Source organism: Triturus cristatus, chromosome 5_2 (genome assembly GCF_964204655.1).
Source record: "Triturus cristatus chromosome 5_2, aTriCri1.1, whole genome shotgun sequence".
In the NCBI taxonomy this organism is placed as follows: Eukaryota; Metazoa; Chordata; class Amphibia; order Caudata; family Salamandridae; genus Triturus; species Triturus cristatus.
In genome coordinates, this window is record NC_140588.1 from 95,887,218 (window position 1) to 95,914,407 (window position 27,190).

General features: G+C 45.2%; 1 long non-coding RNA gene across 1 annotated transcript in view; it reads right to left on the reverse strand.

Moving 5' to 3' along the window:
* Positions 1–27,190, reverse strand: part of LOC146822691 (uncharacterized) — a 179,523-nt gene that overhangs the window by 108,220 nt on the left and 44,113 nt on the right. The window contains exon 4 of the long non-coding RNA XR_014961823.1: positions 14,035–14,176. This is a non-coding gene — a long non-coding RNA (uncharacterized LOC146822691). The remainder of the gene's footprint in view (positions 1–14,034; positions 14,177–27,190) is intronic.

A 27,190-nucleotide genomic window follows, 5' to 3' on the forward strand; every position in this document is an offset into this window, starting at 1 on the left:
TATATATATATATATATATATATATATATATATATATATATATTACCTACTGGCGGTCGCCATTAGGTAGATATAGTTAGGACCTATTTTTCAAAGGAAATCCGCAACATTCTACTTGGAATAACGTTGGCGCCGCTTGACGAATCTTTGCCAAATTTTCCAAACTTTTGGCCAGCTCCGGTCCACTCCTATCCTGAAAATTTCACGGTGATTCGACAAGTGGGGGCCGAGAAAAAAAGGGGGGTCCCAGAACGCATTTTCCCCATGCATTTTCCCATAGGACATTTTGACGCAGCTACAGCCCAAACTGCTGAACGGAATTGCACCAAATTTGGCAAAGAGGTAGTCCTCAGTTCAGACTCGTGCCTTTTGCTTAAATGGTGTAAATCTGTTAAGTAGTTCCTGAGAAAATTAGAGGTAAATGTACATATATATCTATGCTCTCGGAGGATCCGCGCACCCTCCCCGCACCCTCCCGAGCATGAGCTGTATGCTAATTGGCTGCCAACACTCTGAATCAGGAAGTGTTGGCAGCCATCTTGTTCCTCGGTAGAACCGAGGCACAAGAAAACTACAAAAAAAGGCGCAAAAACGTGACAAGGGGGCAGGGTAGAAACACCCTGACCCCCTAGGCCTGCTCAGGGGGTCCCGCAAAGAACCCCAAGGCCCCCAAAAATATTTATTTTTTTAAAAAACGGGAGGATGCGCGCTGGATGCGTGGATCCTCCCGATAGAAAAAAAAAATCAGCACGGGCTCCCGCGCTGAACATGGAAATCCCGGGGGCAGAGTAAAAAAAAGTGTGGGGGGGTCCCAATCCCCCCTCACTGCCCCGGGGACCACCACCCCCCGGGGCTCGAAGATTGTATATGGGTGGGGGCTCATGACCGCCCGCAGCCCTGGGGACCGACACCCCCCCAGGGCTTAGTGAACATGGGTGAGGGGGGCTCTCAGCCCCCCCAGCCCCGGGGACCACCACCCCCCGGGGCTTCTGAACAATGGGTGGGGGGACTCTCAGGCCTCCCCAGCCCCGGGGACCGCCACCCCCGGGGCAATTTTAAAATAGGTGGGGGGCTCTCAGGCCCCCCCAGCCCCAGGGACTGCCACCCCCCAGGGCAACTTTAACATGTGAGAGGGGGGCCGCGCTGCCCCCCTCCTAGAGCCTGGTACAGGCCCTGGGGACCACCACCCCCCAGGGCCAGCTCCTGCAGTGTCTTGGGGTGCCCACCCCGGGACACTGCTGTTTGGCAATGGCAGGGCGGGAGCCTCGTGGCTCCCACCCTGCCATTGCAAACTGCTTTGCTTCATTGAAGCGAGAGCAGGGAAACCTGCTCTCGTTTCCATGAAGCAAAGCAGATTGCTTTTCCACATGGGGAGCAGCATGTTAGCTGCTCCCCATGTGGAAAAGCAATACCGGCTCCCGCAGGAAGCAGGGAGCCGGCTGGGACCGTGGGGGGACCCTGGCGCGTTTGCAGAGGGGGAACTAATTCTCCTTGAATACTGGAGTCCCTGGGGGCCAACTAGCCCACCAGGAACCTCCAGTATGCACCAGGGGGCTGCATTGCAGAGAGGTGTAATGAGACCACGCCCCTTTATACACCTCTCTGCAACGCAGCTCCGTGGCACTTACTGGAGGTACCTGGTGGCCTAGTTGGCCGCCAGGGGACCTCAGGATTCAAGGGGACTTAATCCCCCAACTTAAAACGTGCCACGGGGTGCGTTTGCACAGTGGTGAAGGTAGGGGGCAGGGCCTGAGGTAATATGTGTGCAAACACGCTCTGTGGCGCGTTTTAGGATGGGGAATTCATTCCTCTTCAATTCAGATGTCCCCTAGGGGCCAACTGGCCCACCAAGTACCTCCAGTAAGCACCACGGAGCTGCGTTGCAGAGTGTTGTAAAAAGGGGCGAGACCTCTGAACACCTCTCTGTAACGCAGCTCCCTGGTGCATACTGGAGGTGCCTGGTGGGCTAGTTGGCCCCCAGGGGACCGCAGCATTGAAGAGGAATTAATTCCCCAACTTAAAACGCGCCACAGGGCGTGTTTGCACACGTCACCTCAAGCCACGCCCCCTTCCTTCACCATTGTTCAAATATTCCTCTAAAATCAGCCGAACTACGAATTACGATTTACTCACCTGTTATCAGGAGAGAACCCAGGGCTGCATCTTTTAGCCCAGTACTGACCCTGGAAAGTAATTCTAAGCGTACTTACCAGTAACTTGTATTTCCTTCCATAGGAATCCATTGTGTGGTTTTCACCAGAAAAGTTTCTAAGTGTCTATTTTCACAAACTAAAATTATTCCTAAAAAATCGTCTTTATGACTTAAACACATTGTTGCAGCTGGTTACAGGAGATTCACCAGTGCTAGATCCAGGATCCACCACTGAGTAAGAAAAAGTAACGATAACACTACTTACCTGCTAAATGAATTTTCTGCCATAGGATAACATTGGTGATTCTATGTGAAAAAATTTCTAAGTGTCACCTTTTAAAATACAATAATATTCCTTAAAAATCACTACTGTAACCAAAACGCTTTTACTCAGTTCAGTTCAGTTCATAAGGCTTTATTCGGAGCTTAAAAACAAAGTCCATAAAAGCACAAGGCATACATAAAAACTTCATCATTTTAACAATACAATAAAATAAATAAATACATTAAAAACAGTTTAAAATGACAGATTAGGCCTTGCTTTGATAGCCCGCAAAAGGAAAGTGGCAGTATAAAAACATACATCAGGTGGCATATTAAATAGCAGGTTCATAGTGTCTTTTACAGTCCTGACTCCGTATTTTTTAAAAACAGGTTTTAAAAAAGCTAATCGGAGGTTTCCATAAAAAGAACAGAACAATAAGAAGTGTACAGTACTTTGTGCGGTAATATGGTCACATGGGCAAGGACCTGTTGGGTGTTTCTTAATGCATGGAAATGCGACTAGATGATGAACAATACCAAAACGGAGCCTTGTCAAAACAAATCGATGGGAGGGTCTAGAAACAAAACTCAGATATGGTTGAGACCCTATCGTTTCACTAAAACTTCCATAAAAACGACAGGTTATTAAGTTGTCACTAGTCCTCCCACGCTTCTCATTTCTGTGATTCATAAAAGTAGATTTCAGCTCATTTTTGGTAAAACAAGAGGCTGCATGATGATCCTCTAATATATTGAGATCAAAAATTTTAGAAAAACTTTCAGAAACAAATTTTACCCATGGGATCAATAGATACTTATCGGTGGTGAGACAATCCTCAATAATGGCTCTATTTAGAGATGTCTCTTCCTTTATCCATATTGCACGCCAAAGCATAAGCGGTCTAAGGGCTACATGGTCTGAGAGATGTTGGATCCCAAACTCCCTGTGCACCAGATCAGTGGAGGCCGAAGTAGGTAGACTTAAAAGTCTTTTGAGAAAGGTGTTTTCTTCCACCTGAAGACCGCTACTCGATACATGCCCCCAGATACCGGCACCATAGAGAGTAATAGAAAGACACCTCATTTGATAAATTTTTAACATGTCCATGAGCCGTTTATCCCCTAATTTAGAAGCGAACTGAAATATCCCATGCGCACTTTTCGCCATTCTACCCCTTACATAATTAATCTCGTTAGACCAACTACCAGATTTAGAAAAGGTAATACCTAGGTAGTTGAAAGTGTCCACTTTAAAACCTTTTGCCCTTCAATAAAAAAGGAATGCGGCTTTTTACAACTTTTGCCACACTCCATGACAAAGGTTTTAGATTTGTTAATCTTTAACTTTCTGTCCTTAATGAACAGAGTAAATCTGTCCATTAAACGTTGCAGACCGATGGGGGTCCTAGATAAAATAACGGCATCGTCTGCGTAAAGTAGGACAGGAATATCAAAATCGGGGGTTTTAGGGGTATCGGCCGCAACGGTCTTTAAGACCGAATCAACCTCGTTAATAAAGAGTGTAAAAAGCAGGGGAGCCAATACACAACCCTGCCTGATACCACGTCTAATGGGGAACTTAGGGGTACATTCCCCAGCCGAGCCGTAACGTACGCTCGATCTAAGGTTGGCATAAAGCCGGGCCAGGAAGTGAACAATGCCCTCAGGTGCACCCATTTCCAGGAGTTTCTCCCATAAGATCTTATGGTTCACCATATCGAAGGCGCTGCTCAGATCTGCAAAGCAGAGATAAAGAGATCCTTTCTTTGCCCTCGTGTATTTCCCTATTAAAAGTTCAAGATTGAGACACTGTTCTACTGTTCCCCGTCCCTTCCTAAAACCATATTGAGAATTGGCCAGGATATTATTAGAATCAGCCCATTCTTCAAGTCTAACCAAGAGCACCCTACTCATGATTTTCACGGAGGAGTCAAGAAGGGAGATTGGGCGGTAGTTCTTGGCATCACTTCTATCCCCCTTCTTATATATTGGAACTATGATAGATTCCTCCCATGTGGGTGGGACACCGAGGCAGACTGCTGCATTAAACACAGTCGTTAATAACGGGCCCCAGATCTCTGGCTCTTTTTTGTAGACATCGATGGGTACCCCGTCTGGCCCCTGGGCCTTTCCTCCCTTGCTGGCAGAGATACTGGTCACAACCTCAGTGATGGAGATATCTAAGGGAATGGCAGACCAGTCGTTTCGCTCTACATCCAGGTTTATGTTAGACTCAAATATCATTGAAAAATGGGAGACCCAGCTTTCCACGCTGACGTTAGCAGTCAGCTCTGGCATTTCCTCGTTTTTAAGGAATGGGCTGTTAACAGTAGCCCAGAATAGGGAAGAGTCTGAGGTTTCAGCAGCTTGTTCTAAATTATCCCATGCCTCTAATCTTAATTCGGCCTTCCTTTTATTGATTACAGACCGGTAGCTGGCTCTAAGTTCCCTTATCAAATTAATGTCCCTAGGCTTAGCGGCGAGTGCCTCCTTGAGACCCTTAAGTGCATTGGTACTAGCATGATCGAACCATCCTCTAGACCTGCATGATTTTCCCTTAAGATACACTGTAAATTTGGCATCTATGACAGTGTTAATAATTATAAACGTGGGGATGATTACATCCGGTACTTCCTTGTTCTCTAAAATAGCAGTAATATCGTTTAAACAGCTATTAATAATGGAGATCGACAAAATATCTGCTTTACCCCCTTTCCACCTGATTCTAATTCCATTAGGGCGATGGGGTTCAATATTAGCAATGATGTTAGGTTTAGGACCCCTATTCGCCTTCCATAGTACAGCTTCCATAGTTAAACAATTATGATCACTGATAAAATTTTCCACTATCAGAGGAGCTGTACACCACTGGTTAAGGCTGGATGAAATGCAAATAAAATCAATCACAGTGTTTGCATTCCGGCCCGTAAAAGTGGGGATAGTTTCACCAGAGTCCCCTGTCAAATTCTCCAATGGTTCCATATCATATGTCATCAGGATTTTGTTAAGTGATTCTCCGTATATATTGTGGGGGAAATGACAAACACCTTCCCCACAGCAATTAACAAAACCACATGCCCTTTGGACCAGAGGTGGACAGACAACAGTGTTAAAATCCCCTAACCAGATAAAATCAAACATAACATTGTTACCCGTTACTATGTCCGCCAGAGCGGATTCTAAAGCAGAAGCCACCTCATGTCTAGTGTTATCGAACACATTATTATAAAAATTGATTAAAAGGATATTTCTACCCAGCTCCTCAGAAAGCCATAAAACCTGGGAGTGGACCCCGATGGTTACGTGTTTTTTTACAATAAGTGGCACCTCTACAGAAATCAGAGTCAGAAGCCCACCCTTTGCTCTGCCTGAAGTGGATGCCACAGCCGGCAAGTTGTAGGAAACAAAACCAGAATAATTAATGGGTACCAAACTCCAGGTTTCCTGAAAACAAATAATACTAAAATTATTGATAAAATCAGACCATCCTAAACAAGTATCCTTTTGTGAGAGACCAGCAACATTCCAACATGCAATAGTGCACCGGCCTCTATCGTCAAATGCGGTAGGCGTAGTTTGGTCAGTCCTATCCGCAACGCCATTGGCAGGCCTTACAATTCTGCTGTCCGCTAGGGCATCATTTAGTTTAACATTAGAGTCTGTTATACTGATGGTGTCAGCTGGTTCGTGGGCCCCCTTGATCGGGCTACAATTTCCACTTCCCAAGGAAACAATAGCAGGTTCTAAAACCACCAAAGGTAACCCCAGTCAGTCATTACAGTCAAGGCCACTCAGGGGCTGGAATCTATTAAACAAAGAGATACTAGGGCCATCACACATGTTCAGGCCGCTAGACCTCCCTTGAAAACACTCAACGTCAGGTTGAATTCTAAAATCCCTGTAAAAAAACCCCAAAGGGCGCAAGGATATTCCTCCATCCCGGGCCGGAAGAGAAGCAGCTTTAATCAGCACTGTAGATGTAAGTTGGGGGTTCCGAAAGTTAATGACGACACAATCCCCTCCACAAGTCTTGGGTGATTTCCCCACCCAGTTCGTTCTTCTAGTGCTTAGAATATCCCCCGAAAGTGCAACTGGGAAACCGCACTGCCTATGGAGCCAATCCACGGTTCTGTTCTTTAAGGATGAATGTGATTCAACAAAGCCGTGGTTGCTACCAGAGGTATTAATAGGGGGGACATTTGTTAAAACTGCTACAAATGGTGCACAGGACGGTGGTAAATCCGGCTGGGGTCTGCTAGAACTGTTATGACTTAAATTGGGGTCCATATTTTTCCTCGATACTAGATTAAGAGTGGATTTAGACTGAGCCGGCAGCTGCAAAGGGGAGTTAGGTATGACCGGTACAGCAGGGGTAGCTACCCGAGCGTTCTCAGAACTAGCATTATTGCGATCAATCATCATTGTGTCAGATATGTGGTGATGGGAAGACACCACAGCAGATGCTTTCTCTTTGTCAACTACAGATACAGCCTTAATGGTATTTACTGAGCTTATAAGGGTATCCACTAAACCACCCAGTCTAGCTACTTCATTAGTGATTGTAGCGAGTTTAGTCAGTAGGGGTTTAACAAGGAGGTCAAGCTTAGCCTCTAGAGCGTTCAGCAAAAAGTCTAGTTGCCCCTTATCCAAACTGATCGTGGACCCTTCCTGTGACTTAGTTAGGTCATGCTGGATATTAGACGTTGAGGGATCAGTTCTTTTCACGGGGCGATTCCCCCCTCGTTTGGGCTGATTGGTTTTACTGTTAGTTCTACAAGAACGTAATGATCTTTGTGTCCTAGGGGCCTGCGCATTTGGGGTTGGGTCTAGAGACAGATCCACGGCTGATGTTAATTCAACTGTGGGCGTGGTAGTATCTGTATTCTCATTTATAGAATCATTGAGATCACCCAAATTGGGGCTATTTGATAAATTCGTTTGGACACTAACATTTAGGGGGGAGGATGGCTGAGAAGCTGACTCGGTAGGAGGACAATGGCTTAAACTAGGTGGGCCCGGTCGACCTAGGGACTTTCTCCTTTCCTGGTTAATTTTGTCCACCATTTTTACTAAATAATTATCCATAGTGGACGACGCAGCTGCTGGTTTAGCTTTGGGCATTATGAATATTGACTGGTGCACATACAATAACAATAAACACAAACTGGCACACTAATTAACTGCGTACATATGTTAACCAGCGATTACTCAAAGATAGTAACCCACTCCTACCCGCTCCTGTCCCGGACTGTCACAGACTGTCCCGCCCTTGTCCCGGGCTTCTCCCGGCGCCGACCCGCGCGCGGACCCGTGATGCGGGGGCACAGCAGGAATTTAAGCGCCTCCAGGCGCGAAACGAAGTCCGGCGTGTTCCGGGTCCGCCGCTAGGGCAGTAGGGAGTTGTAGTCCGGGGCCGGTAAAAGAGTACAGGCTACCAGGAACCATGCAAGGACCAGCGACGCTGTAGGCACAGCCCCACCACAGGTATGTCGAGCAGAGGTCCGCCCGCTCTGTCAGGGGCACAGCAGGAATTTAAGCGCCTCCAGGCGCGAAACGAAGTCCGGCGTGTTCCGGGTCCGCCGCTAGGGCAGTAGGGAGTTGTAGTCCGGGGCCGGTAAAAGAGTACAGGCTACCAGGAACCATGCAAGGACCAGCGACGCTGTAGGCACAGCCCCACCACAGGTATGTCGAGCAGAGGTCCGCCCGCTCTGTCAGGGGCACAGCAGGAATTTAAGCGCCTCCAGGCGCGAAACGAAGTCCGGCGTGTTCCGGGTCCGCCGCTAGGGCAGTAGGGAGTTGTAGTCCGGGGCCGGTAAAAGAGTACAGGCTACCAGGAACCATGCAAGGACCAGCGACGCTGTAGGCACAGCCCCACCACAGGTATGTCGAGCAGAGGTCCGCCCGCTCTGTCAGGGGCACAGCAGGAATTTAAGCGCCTCCAGGCGCGAAACGAAGTCCGGCGTGTTCCGGGTCCGCCGCTAGGGCAGTAGGGAGTTGTAGTCCGGGGCCGGTAAAAGAGTACAGGCTACCAGGAACCATGCAAGGACCAGCGACGCTGTAGGCACAGCCCCACCACAGGTATGTCGAGCAGAGGTCCGCCCGCTCTGTCAGGGGCACAGCAGGAATTTAAGCGCCTCCAGGCGCGAAACGAAGTCCGGCGTGTTCCGGGTCCGCCGCTAGGGCAGTAGGGAGTTGTAGTCCGGGGCCGGTAAAAGAGTACAGGCTACCAGGAACCATGCAAGGACCAGCGACGCTGTAGGCACAGCCCCACCACAGGTATGTCGAGCAGAGGTCCGCCCGCTCTGTCAGGGGCACAGCAGGAATTTAAGCGCCTCCAGGCGCGAAACGAAGTCCGGCGTGTTCCGGGTCCGCCGCTAGGGCAGTAGGGAGTTGTAGTCCGGGGCCGGTAAAAGAGTACAGGCTACCAGGAACCATGCAAGGACCAGCGACGCTGTAGGCACAGCCCCACCACAGGTATGTCGAGCAGAGGTCCGCCCGCTCTGTCAGGGGCACAGCAGGAATTTAAGCGCCTCCAGGCGCGAAACGAAGTCCGGCGTGTTCCGGGTCCGCCGCTAGGGCAGTAGGGAGTTGTAGTCCGGGGCCGGTAAAAGAGTACAGGCTACCAGGAACCATGCAAGGACCAGCGACGCTGTAGGCACAGCCCCACCACAGGTATGTCGAGCAGAGGTCCGCCCGCTCTGTCAGGGGCACAGCAGGAATTTAAGCGCCTCCAGGCGCGAAACGAAGTCCGGCGTGTTCCGGGTCCGCCGCTAGGGCAGTAGGGAGTTGTAGTCCGGGGCCGGTAAAAGAGTACAGGCTACCAGGAACCATGCAAGGACCAGCGACGCTGTAGGCACAGCCCCACCACAGGTATGTCGAGCAGAGGTCCGCCCGCTCTGTCAGGGGCACAGCAGGAATTTAAGCGCCTCCAGGCGCGAAACGAAGTCCGGCGTGTTCCGGGTCCGCCACTAGGGCAGTAGGGAGTTGTAGTCCGGGGCCGGTAAAAGAGTACAGGCTACCAGGAACCATGCAAGGACCAGCGACGCTGTAGGCACAGCCCCACCACAGGTATGTCGAGCAGAGGTCCGCCCGCTCTGTCAGGGGCACAGCAGGAATTTAAGCGCCTCCAGGCGCGAAACGAAGTCCGGCGTGTTCCGGGTCCGCCGCTAGGGCAGTAGGGAGTTGTAGTCCGGGGCCGGTAAAAGAGTACAGGCTACCAGGAACCATGCAAGGACCAGCGACGCTGTAGGCACAGCCCCACCACAGGTATGTCGAGCAGAGGTCCGCCCGCTCTGTCAGGGGCACAGCAGGAATTTAAGCGCCTCCAGGCGCGAAACGAAGTCCGGCGTGTTCCGGGTCCGCCGCTAGGGCAGTAGGGAGTTGTAGTCCGGGGCCGGTAAAAGAGTACAGGCTACCAGGAACCATGCAAGGACCAGCGACGCTGTAGGCACAGCCCCACCACAGGTATGTCGAGCAGAGGTCCGCTTTTACTCAACTGTTTACAGGAGAGGTCCAAGGACTGAATCTAGGATCCAGTCCTGTGGTTAGAAAAGTAATCCATAAAGTAACTAATTGCATTTGACTAGAAATTCACATTGAGCTCAATGTTGCATTGTGTTGCCCATTGCAACAACTGTAACTACTGTACTTAAAAGTCTATTGCCTATTTGCAAATTATGTAAATTAAAGTAATTCATTCTGAGAAAGTATATTTTGTAATGTAATGCATAATGTAATTATAATGTAATTTAAAAAAAAATATCTAAAAGTAAATAATTTAAAAAATGTAGTAAATCAGTATAAAAAATAACAGTATAACAATTAATGCATTAAAAATTGTCATTTACAAAACCTTTGAAATTCACTGAAAAAACCATAGGTTTCAGGCCTGATATAGTTAGGAATTAGCATTTAAAAAACCTTTCAAATTCACAGAAAAAAACATTAGTTTCAGGCCTGATATAGTTAGAATTTAGCTATTAAAAAACCTTAGAAATTCACTGAAAAAACAATAGCTTTTAGGGGTGTTATAGTTAGCTGGACATTTCACTCAAACAAAATCATTGAAATTCCTCCAATATAGTTAGTTGTACTATCTACATCTCGCGCACCCACAATCCACTGCTGATGATGTCACATATTACATCATTTATGACATGATCAGTGACATCACTGATGACATCTAAAATGACATCACTGATGACATCATCCACGTGACAATCAGATACACCTCATCATACACTAGTATAACCTTTCATCACTCACTGTAAAATACAGAGTGCCACATTTAAAACCAGTGACACACTAATACAAGTTTTTAAACACCCACTCAGTAATTCGTAGCTCTATACACACATCTAATCACTTACCTATAGATTCACTCATACATGCTGTCAATGAACAATAGAACACTATCAAATATACTTATACACCTATATCGACATTACACACCAGCACACATCCTAATCACTTATGAAGTCCTCCTACTCACTTATGCAAACAATGGATCATACTTACTTTTACTTAGCTAATCACTTATAAAAACACCACTTCATCTATTCATATAGATAATAACTCATACTTAGTGTGTTATAAAAACACTATTAGAAGTATACAGTTATCCATACAGTCACTCATACAATCACTGAGTCTTATGTATACTTATTTATATACAACAACTGACACATACACTGGCTTTTATTTTTCTAGTTTGTTGGACAAGTACCATTGAGACATATATTGGTTCATCACCACACCCATAAAGATATTGACTCACCCAAACAACTGCTATAACATGTAGTTTTAACTTCATATTCCTACTGAATCAACTATTCACACATCTTTGGGCTGTCACACACCCCCCACCGAACCACACACACATTCACTCTCCCATACAAATACTCAGTTAACTAATCTATAACTAATATAGATTTTCCCGTAGCTACTAACCAACTGGTGCAGCAGTTTACACAACAACTGACAAAGTGATACAGATATTCACACAGTTTAGTCACTATCCAATATATTTAGTGAGACACTATAAATTAGTCAAGTAAATAGTCAATCACACTGCTACTAAATGCTCCATCCAGAAATTAATATATATATATATATATATATATATACACACTCATTTTTCAAATTGCTATATATATAGAATACATATTTAAATAATGAACCAAACCGCATTCACTGGATGATGTCATCAGTGATGTCATCAGTGATGTCATTTGAGATGTCATCGGTGATGTCACTGACCATGTCATGAATGATGTAATATGTGACATCATCAGCAGTGGATTGCGGGAGCGCGAGATGTAGTTAGTACAACTAACTATATCGGAGGAATTTCAATGGTTTTGTTCGAGTGAAATGTCCAGCTAACTATAACACCCCTAAAACCAATTGTTTTTTTCTGTGAATTTCAAAGGTTTTTTAAATGCTAATTCCTAACTATATCAGGCCTGAAACCTATGTTTTTTTCAGTGAATATATATATAATTATTTTTTTTACCACAGTGCTCGTCAGTTTTCCCGCTCTCAACACAGGGGGTGCCACAGCCACGAGGACGAAACTCGCGTAATCTCACAAGACACAGTTCAAAGATGCTGCACACTCTGGCCATAATTAAAGGTGATTTATTTAATAGTTTCAAGCAAACATGATCAACTGACAAACACGTTTCAGCCTCCTGGCCTTCGCAAATGTCAGTTATTCCCTGCCTAAAAACACTAATTATCCACAAATGCTTTCATTGGTTACCGGCAGGAACTAAAAAACATACAAAAAGGGGACTTATCAAATCAGTCTTATGTTCAGAAAGGTGTCGGCCATCTTAACACTATACAGGTTCATTCTATGGGGACTATGTCCATGACTTTCTCGTGCTCACCAATGGATAAGAAAAAGGCAAATCATCACACAAATAATATCATTGATGAGAGAACAGTTGGTTTGACATGAAATTCATTAATACCATTATAGATAAATCAATATCGCCCCTTGCAATGGATGAACAGTTCATTAATATTTACTCATATTCACTTGGGCTTTCCCTACTTTCATTTCATTGCTGTATAAGAACATCAATCAAGCTCTGTATGAGCCTACTTTGCCCGTCGTGGACTCCCCTATGATATTACACCTATGGCCCCTGATTCTACTCTTACAGTCTTACTACCTTCTCAGGGTGGTTCAGTATACTTTAACTCTGGTTTAATACAAGTCTCCCTATCCAATAAAGAACCACAGTTTCTCTTCCTGATTTAACCCCCATGGTACCCTTGTACGAAGGTCTACTATGAGTTTGGCCTCTAGCTATCTACGGAGTTTGACTCTGTCTCCTCCACTCTCTACTACTGGAATTTGATCAATGCAGTAGTACGTTAATCTGTCGCTCCTGGCTTCATGCATTCTTGAAAAGTGCCTTGCCACAGGATATGTTTTGTCCCTGTTGGTAATTGCCCTTTTGTGTGCAAGATTGCCCTTTTTCGCCAGATGTACCTGTAGTGTCTTCATTTTGTCTATGAATGCATATGAAAATACCATACTCGTTGCCAATAAAATGTAGTGTCTTCAGGGGAGGAAGAAGACACGATCACACAAGAGAAACAGGTAAGCAGGGTTTATTCACCTCAGCCATCGACCGCCCAGATACAACTGCCATTTGATGGAATTTTCATATGCATTCATAGACAAACGTTCCACATGGAACGACGCTAACAAGATATTCTCTACAGCTTAAAGGTACATTACAATGTCGCAGTACCGTACTCCAGATGTACTGCAGCCCACAAGGGCAGGCTAAGCAGTACACCACGAAGTTGGAGTTATAATTCAACAGCTTGTTGATGGGCCTCCTCTCCTTTTCCCCCAGCACTGCATAGTCTTTCTCCTATTTGCCGTTTTTACATGCCTTGCATGTTGTGCAAGGGAAAAACCCTGTAATCATGGGCTTCATGTGGGGTCTATCCTGAAAATGGCTTAGCACTAGGATATCCTTCAGAGAAGTGCTCTTCCTAAATGTGATATCTGGTCTATTCGGAATTAATTTCCCAATGACGCCATCCGTTTGAAGGATATTCCAGTTTTTCTGAATTAGGTCTCTGATCTTCTGTGCCTCTGCCAAGAAGGTCATAATCAACCTCACTTTTGATTGATCGCCCTTGGTTTCCTTGCTGCTAGAGTGCCTGCACGTTAGTAGCTCCTGTCTATCCTTGCAGCTGATCTTTTCCACCACTTCCTGCAATACCTTACTTCTGTAGCCCCGATTGGCAAATCTCTTCAGGGACTCTTTAGCAGTTTTCCTGATAGTCATCTGGGCGGGAAGAGTTGCATTTGAGTCTCAGCAACTCTCCGTACGGTATGCTGTTAATTAAATTTCGGGGATGCTGGCTCCAATAATGTAAAACTGTCTTCCCTGCCGTGGGTTTGCGATAGAGCTTTGTACACAGTTTATGATCAGCAACGAAGACTAGAAGATCTAAGAAAGCAACCTTCCTCTCACTGATGTTGCTCATAAATTTAAGATTGAATTCATTATCATTCAAGATCCTCACATAGTCTTCTGCCTCTCCACGGGTACCCCCTCCACATTTTAAACAGGTTGTCTATGTACCTGGTCCACAGAGCTATCTTCTCCAGCCAAATTTCGTGGTCTTCCTCCCAGGCCACATGCTTCTCTCACCAGCCCATGAATAAATTTGCATAACTGGGGGTGAAGCACATTGCGGTCCCGTGTGTCTGTAGATACAATTCCCCTGCAAAAAGTAAAATGTTGTTATGTAGACAGAATGATACTATTTGTAATAGCATTTTGGTATGTGTTTGGAATTTTAAAGCTCTTGTTTTAAGAATATTTTTTCCTTCAACCACTGCTCGCCTACCTTTTGGCCAACTGAACACCTTAAACTGTGTCTTCACCATACTTTTTTACCGGCTTGCTTCTGCTTTCATGAATTCAGCTTGCTCACATATGCTATGTCCTGAAGATGATCTCTAGTCACTGAGATCAAAACGCCATTGACCCCCTACAATATGAACTCCTTCCATTTTGTATAAACTGTTCTTGAGGAGTTTCCCTGTGGGTTGTCAATGCGATGTATATATTTGAAAAAAGTCACCCTCACTTTTCACATCACGCTTATTGTCACTTTTTTATGTGAGCTCCTGAACTATGTTTTGTTAAAAAAAACATCACATAGTTTATTTGAATTTAATCTTATCCCTGCGTATATACTTCATTGCTTCCTCTAGCATTAATTGCCTATCCCGTAAATCAGACCGTCTGCTCTCATCCCTGACGCAAATTCTAGCGTCTCTCCTTTGGACCATTTTGGCTACAATAGAACCATTGTTTTCTCTAAACACTGGAGCTTACCCAGGACACCCAATTTGCACTGTTGGGGACTGAGGAGGAAGCCTTAATACCCCAGTGGTCCCAACCAGCGCCCTGCCACCATACACACACACTCACACAAAAATATAGGTTCACTGGAAAAAACAAAGGTTTGGGTGATGTTATTGTTAGATGTTAAAATGTTGAAAACTGAACAAACACTGAAAATCACCAGTAATAATTTGCTTAGCTAGCTATATTTTGCACCCCCATCTTGCACTGCTTATGGCCTCACATATTATATCACTCATGGCATGTTAAATGATGTCATTGATGACATTACTGATGACAACTAAAATGACATCACAGCTGTGCGAAACAAGGGTTTTGCTAAAGGGCCTGGCTTGAGATGAGGCCCTGTGGCCAACCCCCTTTGGGCAGCCTACCCCCCACGGGTGCCAAGAGGAACCTTGGAAGGCACTGTAGAACCATTGGATGTGAAGTTTGAACAGCACCACCCACTGGGGTACCGTAGTTCCTCATGAGAGGGTTGCGCTGGGTCTTACTGGAACACTTCCTTATCCTCAGCAAGAAAGAACAAAATAAACATGGGCCTGAGAGGGTGGTCCCTCTGGGCCCCCTCCACAAGTGCTTGGAGGTGGGGGTGCCTCTAATCTGTATACCTACACCTTATTTTTTAAACATTTTTTAAACATTTTCAGGACAATGGGACCAGTCTCCCAATCTGGTTATGGTGGTCACTGCATATTCTTCTTGGTTGCAGACAGCTAATCAAATTGCTCTGTACCGTGATACCTGCCCCGCTGTACTGAAATGGCCAACAGGAGAAAAAGCTTCCTATGCCAATCAGATGTCCCTTTTTGTTTAATTTTTTGTACCAAGGGACTCCCACAGGACCCATTGTCCCGATAAAACCTATCCTTTAAGCCCTTTCAAGCCCAACACAAGCTCCTCTTTAGATGTGAATTTATCAAAAAGGGCTGAGCAGATTTACACCAAAAAACAAAAGCACACTTTATGAGTAAAGTTTGAAGTTTCTGCCAAATTTGGTGCAATTTCATTCAGCAATTTTCTCTGTCAGAGAGCAAAGTTTCCTATGAAAGCTAACATAAGAAATCAAAGTTTCGGTATTTTTACTTTTATTGGCGCCCGCTAGACAAATCAGTGAAAAACACATGATACCTTAATTTCTGTGTGTAATATGGATCTTCATTTCCATTGAGTAGTTCTGGTAACATCATACTCTACAAGACTGAAGGCCAAGTAATTCATAAATGTCAACCAAACTCTGAGATGCCAGTACTGGACCATAATATATGTGGCATCTCTTCTGTATTTTTTCTGTTTTTAGTTTATTTTGGGGAGTTAACTTGAATATGCTTATTTTCCCCAAGTGCAGTTAACAATGGGCACTGGTTAGCATTAGCATTTCCAGACATTGTTTACCTTTCTAGAATGAATTGTAAATACAACAATTGGCAGTGATGAGGGTTAATGTTTTAGGCTATTTTGTGGTTATCACATAATTATGGCTTTATTGAATTTGTCACATATTTTTAGAACATTTAAATTCCCCAAAAATATTGTGTCCACCTTAAATGGATGAAAATAATACTCATAGGAATGTGCTGTATGATTTGAATTGTTTTACTGCATAATTTGATCCTCCCTGATAGATAAACACTAACCCTAATATACTTAACTGTCTGTTTGTTTTCATTTCAAAATAGTGGTAATCATAAATTTGAATAAATCTTAGTTTGGATATGAAATAAAGGTACGGAGAAACTGTGGGTCAGAAACTGTTGTGCCACACCCCTTAGATAACATACACAATATGCTCACAGCTCATTCATTAAGTTATTTTTCAAAGCCTTGACTTTTCATTTCGCAGCCTAGTTGATTCTGGGATTCTCTTCCTTGTTTACTGCATACTCCACAAAAACCAGCCAAACCAGCAACTGGCTGCAACATAAGTCAATAAACAAGTGAATTATACCCATAGGAATCCATGTCAGGCTCATTATCTTTTTCAAAGTTTATGATTGGCCGCTATAACTGCAGGTGTGCATTCATCTTACTGAGTTACCCCCAAAATAACCATGCTGAAGTTCAGAATGCGAATGAGCAGTTAATGTACCATTACATTTTGTATTTATCTTGTAACATTTTTCAATTCTACAATGACACATGTCAAATGTCAGGCTATATGTCATCTAACAAATTGCTGCATATATTTTTAACATGGATATTGGTGATTACTTATATGACTGCAAAGTGAGATGATTTGAAGTGTGAGCTATGCAAAAATCTTGCTTTGGTACAGGGAGTGTGAAAGGAAAGGTTGCAGGGTGTCATTTTTTTAACACAACAAGTGTAAGTACCTGTAAATAAACTGTACACATATTACAGAATTTATCAGCAGTTAGGAAAAGCACAAATAAAGCACATGTTTTAATTCTGAAGTGTGATGGAAACATGGTAATAAGATGAAAACAAATCAAGTTACTTTACTTGATGTTGCACACTTGAACTCAATTTCCACACATTATCGTTTTTGTGCTCTATCATTTTATAATTAAAACTGCTCATTTGCTCATATTTAGAGACCATTTCAATGTAAAGTATGCAGTTTGTAAATGACAATGTGTTAACACACCATGCTTTAGTGATATATTTGTGACAGTGTGCTTCGAAATGCATCAGCTACATACTACAGCCTTACCACTATCTTACTAAATGCATTGGTTATACTTGTTCTTTGTGTGGCACTTAAAGTTTTCACAATCCCTATGACTTTGTTGGTGTAACTTTGATGGCAGCACCCCACCATGAAAATTGTTCCAGCACCTCTGATTAAAGTAGGTTCTTCCCAGCCCTTAAGGTGGCACGAATCTGCAGCTACAGCAGGTCAGATAGCCATATGAGCCACTTTCGAAGGAGGAGTAAATTCTGCTCATGAGCGTGAAAGTGGAAATAGAAAGTTAAGGCAAGAGACATTTCAATGAGTGCTTAATCCAATTTTTAAAAATGAAATCATACAAGTGCATTAAAAAATAGAACGACACAGTTATACAGCAAGGCAAAAATATAAATATTAACATAAAATTGCATAGGAACGTCAAAAGCCGGACCAATAATGGCTACCCCTGTCGAACTGATCTGTAAAACCCATAAGAAACATTAACACATTATAACTGATTTCAGGAGACGTTATCAGACATTTGATTTAAAATACTGGCTCCAACAGTGCCTGCTGTTTAGAAAAGTTCTTCTTCTCTAGCACCACCAAAACTGGAAAGCATGTCATCATCATCATCAGGATGCCAGTAAAATCAACTTTGCGCCTTGTGACAATGATATAAACAGGGGTTTACTAAAAGATTTGCAATGTGTACATCCTGGCCATGCATCCAATCCATACACACTTTACCACTCTTCTGGAAGTTTGACATCTCGCAATCCATCAACACAGATGTAAGGCTGTGGGTTGCCGTGTATCTATCCTCCCGACCTATTTCTTCTCTGACACTCATAGCTTTGTGTTCTGTGTTTATCAATAAGATCAATGATACACAACCCAGTGACTCCTTCTTTAAGATGTGTCTCATGAACATATTGTATGTATGAAAGTCAATGCAGCACAGAGGCTGAACATGAACCCTTTTATTCCTGTTTACATCATGAGCATGGCTCTGGGTTAGTGCCACTGCCAGTATCAATATCAAGTCAATGCTACAGTGCTGTAGTTACACAACCAATGCCACCTGAAGGGATTGTAGCAGGATTTAGCATTTGTATCCAACATCCACAGCCCCCAACATAACGGCAGAAATAATTTGCACTACATCACTACAGGAGAAATCCAACACCAACTGGCAGGCTTAGAGGGCTTAGGGAACTCTGGTCCTCTAAATATACTTGAAGGTCATCTGAATATTTAGGGTGTCAGCCACAGTTAGATGGAGTGGACTCTCAGTCATAAACTGAATGGACTTCCATCTCACCAAACTTGCATTTCTCTGGCCTTTGCATTTCGTGGTTGATGAACCACTGAGATTCTCATGGTAGAACCTTGTCTGCCTCATCCACTGGAAACCTATGACATGCTGGCCCATATGCCACCTTTAAGCTACAATGCTGGTAGCCTAGTCATTATAGAGTGGTGCTACTGACAAAGACTTTCCCTACTCAATCCACCATACTTGGGGGGACTAGAAAGAGCGAATAAACAAAGAATTCTGGGGCATATTTAAAAGCACTTATTGCCACAAGAACATCACTTTTCATGACATTTCTGTGGCGATAGGGGCTTCGCCTTACTTACAAGGTGGTGTTAAGCCACTTAATGTGGCTTAACGCCAACTGCACCTACCTGCGCAAACGCAAACTGCACCTACCTCATTATTAGTCATGAGGAAGGTCGAGTTGTGACCCAAAAAAAAACCTAAATGAAACTCAATGAGTTTCCTATATTAGGAATACTGATTTCCTAATTGCGATTCAGAGAAAATTGTAATTAGGAAATCGGTAATTCCTAATATTTTTACATGTGGCCAATAGACAGCTACAAATTACATACAGTAATCTATCTGGGGGGCAGAGGCAAAGTCTCCAGTGACCAGGCAGGCCAACCCTCAGGGTCTAAATGACCCCCTCTCAGGGCCTCACTGAAGCATCTTGAAACCTTAGCCATCCTTCAAATGGACCTAACCTAGCTTTTCCAAGTACTGAGAAAGACACCTTCTCCTCTGCAAAGCACACTTCACCGTGACATTCACACCATGATATATGAAAACGTCATGAAATGCAGTGCAGCAACTAAAGTTGCTGTGCTGTGTTGCATGAAATGGCGAGAGCATAGTAGGCAAAGATCAAAAAGGAATGGACCACTTGTACCTATATGGTCGGGGTCACTGGTTCTTGGTACCTTTCATAAAAAATCCTCATACACGCACGCAGGTTGGAGGCGGTATATATCTTGGTTCTCCTCCTGATCATGACGTGACAGCATCATCATCGGGTTTGCTATTGGTATGCTGACCTCCACCCGGAGGTAGACCCACTGACGTTACAGTAGAGTCCAGAGACCAAAAATATTCTCTTAAAAAGTGAAGTGCTCAAGTGAAGTGAAATCTAAAATTTCTACATCGCCATTCTTGGAAAAATCTTTTATTCTATGGGGATGTAAAAAAAGTTAAAAGCAGTGATGTGCATATTTATATCGTGTTACCAATCACACGCACTGGTAAGTCCATATGTGAGGTCAACAGGTTTCAGCCCCGTCGTGCCCAGCCGGGCCTGGGGGCTTTCTTCAGGACCTAGAAATGTGGAGCGGTGTTATTTGAACAGCCGTTGGAAGTGGGTTATTATTACGCCACTTGTTTGAAAGGTCAATAGTACCTATAATGTATTAGTGGAAAAAAGAGATAATAGTACATGTGTCAATTGATAATCTCTTTAGGCGATGCTGTTGCAAACACATATTTTGACCATATAGTTGTTAGGTCACTAGTTAAGCTGTTCCACATAACAAACAAACATTATTTAAAAAGAAAAAGAGAAACAAACAGTACACTACGTGAGCATTGGCAGGATTGAAAAACACTGATTCGCATCTGGTTGTGTGAGCGCTAGTTGTCATGAAAGCAGTACTTTAAAAATGTGAGGGTTAGAAGCGAGGTTAAAGCAAAAGTGCCATGTTTTATGTATGAGTCAGATGTGGCACGGGATTCTTAGCATATTAACTGGTGAATTGGCACATGATGTATGCGAGGGGAACCTTCCATTCCATGTCATGTGTTAATCTCCCTATCTGGAAGATACTGGATTCAATGTGGTAACAGTTATAATTGACGAAAAAACGTCATCTTATTTAAATAAGTGAGGCGCGGCGTTTCATAACGTCTATTATTGCCGTATTAGAATCGGACGGGGTTTGCTCCCATTTTTAAAAAAGTATGGCCAGTCACAAGTGGAGCATTGTACTCAAATGGGGCTGTGGGTTGTGGCGCAATGGTTGCGGAGTTTAAGCGCCTGGTGCAGCCTTAATGTATTTAATTGTGTCATTACCTGGCAAGTCCTTTGGCAGGCTTCCGTGGGGTGAGAATTCCCAACCTAATATGATGGTGTACTGCTCGATTTTCCCGGCCTTTCCTTGTGTTAACGGGTGACTAGTGTGACTTCAGTCTCTTTCCATCCAAGTCTAAGGGTTAGAGTAGTGAATGGAGCCTATTTACTAGGCACTTTGACATGATCCGGTGCTCTTCCCCATAGATCAGGGCTTACACACATAGCCTAGGGGATAGATTCGTTAGTATTAGGGATAACCTGTCCTGTAGTGAGGGTATTTCATGGAGCCGTGCTAAATTCAGGCCTGGTAGGCCTCAAACGGGAGAGACTCCATCTTTCTTTCTGCTCCGGCAGCTTGGGAAGCTTCTAGGTCGAGGGTGATGTTTTAGTTATGAGGTGTTATTCGCTTGGAGAGAACCGGTTCAGGCCGGCCCTTATCGAAGGATTGTATGTTTCTTCATGCCGAAGACACTACATCAGGCCGGCCGGATGGGAACGTGTCCTTGGCACGGGGAGGTACAAGAATTCGGTGGGCGGTAGGTTACGGGCTGGAATTTTCCATGAGAGAATGCACCTCCATATTAGTGAAAGTCTGAGGCAGATACTGGCACTTGCTTGTAGTCCGTAAGCGGCACCTGGCCGTTAGCAGAAAAGCTACTACTTATTTCAGGGAAGACAGATGACGAACTGGAAGGTGAAGAAAAACCAAGAAATAGATATTCCAAAGAGAAGAGAGTAGCCGATGAGGAAGAGGTCCCAGTGACTCGGAGAGAGAGAAGGGAGTAGATCCGTGACTGCGGAGGTGTGACTTCCAGGCGAAGCCGAGGCACAGACGAGAAGGGAACCTAGATGACCATTGAGTGCAGGCTACATACGACCAAGGTGATGTCGACCCCTTTTTACTAGAGTGTACAACTTAATCTTTCGCTTTTCTTTGCAGGTTATGATATATATATATATATACTATGTTCTGTGAGTGTGTATGTAGTAACTAAATAAAGTATATAGTTTGTAGTGAATCAACATTTGCTGCGTGTTCTTGTATGAGAGGGTAGCCTATTCTTCTAATCAGTTGTGACTTGAAATGAACAGATGCTAACCCTGATCAGGTAAGTGGTAACTGGATAAGGGAGAAGGGAGTCCCTCGAACTGGAGAACAGGTTGTGCTCAACTAGCGGTCTTTGTGTGATCTGATATATAGTAACACTGATTCCCCTGTCGTATGTCATGGTAATAATAGGATGAGCTCGTGCTAAGGCTGCCGGCTGGGCAGGAAGTCCTGGGTCTGTTTGAGACCGCGAGGCTGCCACTTGTCTGAGGCTGCCATCTGGGCAGGAAGTCCTGGGTCCATTTGGGACCGCGAGGCTGGAGCTGCCGTCTGGGCAGGAAGTCCTGGGTCTGTTTGAGACCGCGAGGCTGCCACTTGTCTGAGGCTGCGGTCTGGGCAGGAAGTCCTGGGTCCGTTTGGGACCGCGAGGCTGCTACTAGTCTGAGGCTGCCGTCTGGGCAGGAAGTCCTGGGTCCGTTTGGGACCGCGAGGCTGGAGCTGCCGTCTGGGCAGGAAGTCCTGGGTCCGTTTGGGACCGCGAGGCTGGAGCTGCCGTCTGGGTAGGAAGTCCTGGGTCTGTTTGAGACCGCGAGGCCGCCACTTGTCTGAGGCTGCCGTCTGGGCAGGAAGTCCTGGGTCCACTTAGAACCGCGAGGCTGCCACTTGTATTATAAGAGGTCTTGATATATATATATATAATAGGAATTCCCTGTCCTTAGGTGGTACATATATATGTGGTTATTTAGGTGTGAATAGGCCCTAGGGAGGGGGTAACGTTCTGGTTTGGGTCAGGGAGGCTCTGTTGAGCGGGTTCTATCTGATCCGAAGACCCAAGCAGAACATTTGGCGTCACGAACCGTTTACGAAACCTGTGTGCGTTGTGATTGTCTTGTGTTTGCTTTCGGCGCGTGCGTGGTTCTCTTTGCATTCTCTTTTTATATATTTGCGTGTATTGTTTTCTAAAAAATCTAAATCTACTTTTAAGTTGCCCGTTGATATTCCCGGATGGGATTCAACGCCTTATGGAGCCTTAGCCCGTGAGTGGGCTGACTCTACTGGTTTGAGTGAAAATTGGAATTCTTCTTTGGAGTCGGCGGAACCGGCTAATGTGATTGCTTGTTTGCAGAAGGCACCTGTATTGAAGGGTGAGGAGATTCCCGTTTTGGGGCGCAGAGGTTGGGTTCTTCTGTCTGCGTATCGGATTCTGCATGAGAGATTATTGAAATTACAGATCTCTCTTAAGGATGTGGAAGCACACTTTGTTGAGGTTCAGAATTCTCATACTTTGTTGCGGTGTCAAAATAAGTTGCTTTCTGACAAACTTGACACTTACCAAACGATTGCCGAAAGGGCGGCTGTGCGGATTGCTCGTTATAAATACAAAAACAGGCGCGGTCGGGTTTCGACGCGAAAGGTGCGTCTAGTCGTGGCGAAAGCTGGACTAGATTGGAATCCTGATGAATGGGATGGTAATATCTGGAACTCGAGTGATTCTCCTTCCTCGGGTGAGGAGTCTGTCAAGCGCGAGTCTTCTCGTTCCCGTCATGAATGTAAGTCTACTTCCCGCACCTCGGAAAGTGTACCATGTGATGGTGCTCGTTCTTCGGGTGGGATCGATGCCCCTTACACTGATTGTCCCTCTACGAGCACTGATCGGGTTCCTTGTGATGCTCGTCCTGCGGTCTCTGCGCATCCAGTTTTTCGTCGGAAGTTGCAGCAGTCTCCCAATGCTCCGCAGGGTGTTTCTTTAGACTGTTTAGAAGACTTTACTCAACAAGAAATTAGTGATATTTTGCAGCGATTTCGGCAGCGGGCTGGTGAGGCCTTACTGACATGGATGGTGCGCCTTTATGAACTGGGCGCTGCTGGTATTATGCTGGATACTGGCGATTGTTTGAAATTTTGTTCTTTGAGTTTGGATTCTACTGTGCAGGATCATTTTCGTAACTATAATGGTGGTGGTCAAATTTCTTTACTCCAATTGGCGACTGAGGGTTGTAATCTAAAATATCCTACTGAATCTGACTGGCCTGTCAATGACAAGCCGTGGTATACCTTGCGTGATGCTGCGCAACGTCTTAAGGAGGAGGTGATGAAAACGGCTATTTTTCTGGGTACTGCTGACAGGTTGCTTGATGGGATGTTGACGTCTTCTGTGCGGAATCGTATTATTCGACGCGCTATTGCTTTTGGGTGAATGCCACTTTCAAAGGTTGCTGACCTGCCGTGAGGGGAACGGCACTTTGTGAAGCTCCTACCTGGCTCGTGGGCTGTTACTCAACGCGTGGGGAGAGGAATACGAACTACATCCCCCAGGATCCTCTGTTGCGGGTGCCGCCGCCTGCATCATCAGGCTGCGCCCGGGGGGTCAAAAGGCTGCCTCAGAACCCGCAGCGCGGGACGCGCGCGGGCAGCGCCCGGGCGAAGCCCGGGCCAAGGGCGGGCCCGTCCTTGCCCGTCTCTGACCGATCCTGACTGGACTGGGCAACATCTCTAACGCTGCCGTGTCACCAAATCCAAGGTAGAAGGGCGTACTCATCTTTGTCCAGTCTTGACAGTGATTGTTGCATCCCCTTGTTAAGCTCCATAGCCTCCCATTCTGCACAGCGAGTATTGTGTTCTAGTGGAGTTGTATTTTTCTCTCATGTCATTGTTTTTTTTAGGCTAACGAATACATTGGCCCTAGTATTGCACGCTTAGTACAAATGGCGTCCAAAGGTAAACGTACATGCGGGGGTGGGTCTGTGACCGGTACACTCGACCATTTCATCACAAGAGCTGTATCATGTCTTGAGCACGAACTGGCTATTACTGAGCGTCGCTTGTCTGTTGAGTTAGCGCAAGCTAGACGCTCTTCTTTGGGTATTTTGGCTGGGGCAAAATCTCCTTTGAAGTTAGCGGTCCAGAATGGGGGTGAATCAGTTCTTCAGGAGAATGTTGGGACAAGTCCTTCCACATCGCACCCCTGCAGTGCTGTGTGTGATGCTCCTGGGGACTCTGGTGACTCTGCGACAATAACTCGCAACCCCCCTATCTCTAATAAATTAGTTATAACCCACCCGCAGACTAGGGCTAGCAAAAGAATTGTAAATCCCCCTAATGCCAAGAGGAAACGAGTAGGGGGGTCTCAGGGAGGTAGGAAGGCCAAACACCCTAATGTTACGGAAAAATCTCCAATGGGGGTTACACAGGGCGAAGTTCCCCCATCTCCTAGTGAGAATATTTCTTGTCATATAGGCCAGCCCCAACCGAGTAATATGGTCCTCGAAATAGAAAATTTTTTCCGTTCTCTGATTCTTCCCGTGCTGGAAAGGGTTAGGCAAGTTAGTGAGAAGGTAGATAGATTAGAACAAACTGTTCTGGATAATTTTTGCTCACTGAAAAATGTTATTAAATTAGCTACCAAGGCATGGGACAATCCTGTAGGGGTGTCCTCTACCCTTCCTACTCCTCCGCAGACATCCTCTAACAATGAAGTAGTGCATGGGGTTTTACCCGAGGTCGCTCCCCCCAAGGTGCAGGTCATTGATAATTCTAATAGTACTAGCCAATGTATTGATAATTTGGGAGATAATCTTCCGAGAGTGCCTAGTACTAATGCTGGTAAAAAGTCTATGAACCAAAAAGGGTCCTGGGAACCTGGGGTCAAAAACAGTATATCGCCTAGGGCTCATATCCATCTGCCCCCTGCCTGTACACCCTATGTTGCTGTTTTAACTGGAGTCCCAGAACTACAGGAAGGTGTTCCGGAATCGTACCAGCAACTAAAGAACAAAGTTACGTTTTGGCTAAATAGGAACAGACCGCTTCCTAACCACCTAGATGGAAAGATCCTCTTCACTAGAAGGGTTAGTTGGGTAGGTCCAAGACCCAAAGATGTCCCAGGGGACTCAATTTTAGTCAACTTTGCAGATAGTCGTACAGTGCATTATATTTGTGACCCCCGACTGGCTTGCGACCAGTCAAAAATTAGGGTGCATGACCTAGGGTTTTTTTATAACTCTTGCCCTGCAGGACTTAGTCCACATCTGGAAAATTGGGAAACAAATGATTTGTGCTCTCCAGTAGCTTTTGCCTGACCGACATCCGGGCCGCAGTTATTCACTACACCCCTTAGTCCGAGTATACTTGTTGGAGGGCCTAAGTTCAACAAACCTCTACGTTACTCCCCTGTTATCGGGGTGGACAAGATAATAGATGTAGTTGTAGCAACCCCTGATTTGTCTATGGGACCAGAATGTGGACTCGTGCAGCTGTGTGCGAACTCTGCCCATGTCCAAGGCCAAGGAAGGGAGGGGGGGTATATGGTTTCTTGGAATATTGCAGGCTTAAAATCAAAGATGGACTCACCGGATTGGCTAGGCTACATAGGCAACTTTGATGTCTGCCTTTTCCAGGAAACCTGGACCTGTGAGCCTCAGTTTCTACAGGGATTTTTGAATTTCTATGTCCCCGCAATCCAGGGTATAAGGGGACGTCCAAAGGGAGGACTGACAATGTGGGTCCGACAGGACATATTTCCAAAGGCTTTTGCAATACCTACTGGGTCCGAAGATATTCAACTAGTGAGGGTGTCACTTGGAACCCTTGGTGATTTGGACATCTACAACTTGTATTTGAGGGACCCTAATAGGACAGGCTCCCAGGTTTTGGCTCTCTTGGTCTCCATTATTGACCAGCACTCAGGTGGGAGGCGAATAGTGGTAGCCGGGGATTTTAATATCACCTTTGAACCGCTCCTAGACCCCGATTCTGGGTGGGGCAATGAAGCTGTGGAAGACCAACTGTGGGGGGTACCAGCTCTTGACCTCAGTCCAATTAAAAGGTGGACTGAGATTATTGTTCAGACCAATGCTCTCTGTTTTGAGCATGGTCTGAGGGCCCTGAATGGGAGGACGCCAGGTGATAAACAAGGGGCGAAGACTTTTGACAATGGTCGACATTCTAGTAGGATTGATTACGTCCTATGTAGCTTGCAATTATGGCAACCAGCTTTAGATATGGTGGTTGAGGTTAGAGTTGAGAGTGACCATAACCCTATCTGTGTTGCGCACAGATGGTGGTCTAGTAATCGTTTAATATCTGGTGGAATGGTTCCGTGCGTGCCTGAGGTAACTCTAACAAATAATATGCGTAGGCTCAAGTGGGGGGAGCTCGAGCATAACACCCTGGCCATTGCCGATATAGATAACAAATTAGTTGATTCTATTGTTGAGCTTGAGGGTTTGCTATTCCAAGATCCAGGCAATAATAAAGTCACTGCATGCCATGAGAAGTTGTTTGCTGAAATAGGTT